At 53.3% G+C, this 1680-nt stretch overlaps 1 pseudogene; it reads right to left on the reverse strand.

The window, feature by feature from the left end:
• Positions 1-347: 347 nt before the first annotated feature.
• On the reverse strand, positions 348-1395 carry LOC137765397 (protein CDV3 homolog pseudogene; annotated as a pseudogene).
• Positions 1396-1680: the final 285 nt, after the last annotated feature.

Here is a 1680-nt window from a genome sequence, read left to right on the forward strand (position 1 = left end):
CTGAGCAGAAAATATACTCTTTCCACCAGTTTACTATACAACTTAGACCTGATTAGAGGAAGCTTTAGCAGCACCTGAAGTAGAGCCCCCTGCATCTACTGCCCTTTACATCAAAGGCCATCTGGTTCTGCTCTAGGGATTGGCAAATTCACGAGACGTTTCACAATTCCAATGCATATTTCAGGTTACTTAGCCAAGCAATATGCTCTGTCAAAGAACTATTCCAAGTCAAAGCAAAAAAAAGAAAGAAAAAAAAGAAAGAAAAAAAAAAGCCTTAATATGGAACACAGAAAAAGCACTACCCAAATAAAAAATTACTAAAAAAAATAAGATTATTCCCTCCCCACCCCTTTTCCCACTTGGTGACCCGAGTTTGGTTGAATTTAATTTGTGGTTACCTCAGAATACAACTCAAAGTTTAAATTATAAATCACAGCCCTACACAGATTATCTGAACACATCAGTTCTTTTGAGAGCGGCATGTTCCGGGAAGTCTAATACCCACTACAGAGTGTTCCTTATGAATGGGGCACAGGACAGGTTAATTAAGGTCACTTAAATCTTCATCTTTTACAGCAGATCAGAACCCAGATGGCTGACTTTCTGCAGAATTTCTGATAGGAATCCAGTAGAGCTGGTTTCAAGTTTCACATCGACACTTAAAAGCTGTAACCTTCTTATCCAGAAGTTGTGATCCACATGAAGTCCACAATGAATGCAGCAAATCTGAGGTAGTCAACCCTTACGAAGGCTCAGTATTTCCGGCTTTCTACATGCTTGGCAGTGGACTGCAGGGATGGGAACTGTGTATCACTGTAGATTTCTGGTGGTCCTTGGGGGGCTTTCCTTGTTGTGGTCAACCTGGCCCCAGGAGGCCTATACACGCCACTAGTCATTGTCGGTTCTGGGGTTTCTGTAACAACTACTGGAGCAGGAGGTGCTTGTACCGAAGCTGTTTTATTCCAGGGACCTGAAGATTTTTCTACACCACCACCACCTCCTCCGCCTTCTTCCCAGTTATCACCTGGATCTTCTCTTTTTTCATTTTCATCTTCTTCCTTTTCACTTATTTGCATTGCTTGAACTCTTAGGCCGCTGTAATCAACCTCTTTTTGCTCAAATTCTTTCCACTCATCTTCATCCTTTGTCACAACCTTGGTGGCGGCCCCAGGGCCCGTGGCCCCCGCGCCCGCGGTCCCGCTGTCGCCCGGCCGGGTCCCCGCGCCCGCCCCACCGCCCGCCGCGCCCGCGGCTCCGCTGCTCCCGCCGGCGCCGCCCGCCGAGCCCGTGGCGCTCGCCGCCCGGTTGCTCCGCTCCTTCTTCTTCTTCTTGTCTCTCTTGGCGAAGAAGTTGTCCAGGCTCCGCTCCTCCATCTCAGCCATGGTCGCGGCCTCCTCGGCCGGGATGGGTGGGGCCGGCGGCGGGCGCTGCCCGCGGGGCTCCGAGCTCGGGGTCGAGGCCGGCTCGGCGCTCAAGCTCCCGGGCGCGGTGACGCCTCAGCCCCGCGGGGTCGCCGAGGCGTTTGCGTTGGGGCGAGCGGCTCCCCCCGCGTGCTGGCGAACGGTGGTACGGCCCTCCTTGGGGCTCGCGTGCCGCTGCCGCCGCCCCGCCCGCACGGGCTGCAGCGACAGCGGTGCAGGATCCCGCCCGCTCCGCTGCCGGAGGGCAAAGGGAACGTGC

This window comes from Eschrichtius robustus, chromosome 5, assembly GCF_028021215.1.
Source record: "Eschrichtius robustus isolate mEscRob2 chromosome 5, mEscRob2.pri, whole genome shotgun sequence".
Taxonomy (NCBI): Eukaryota; Metazoa; Chordata; class Mammalia; order Artiodactyla; family Eschrichtiidae; genus Eschrichtius; species Eschrichtius robustus.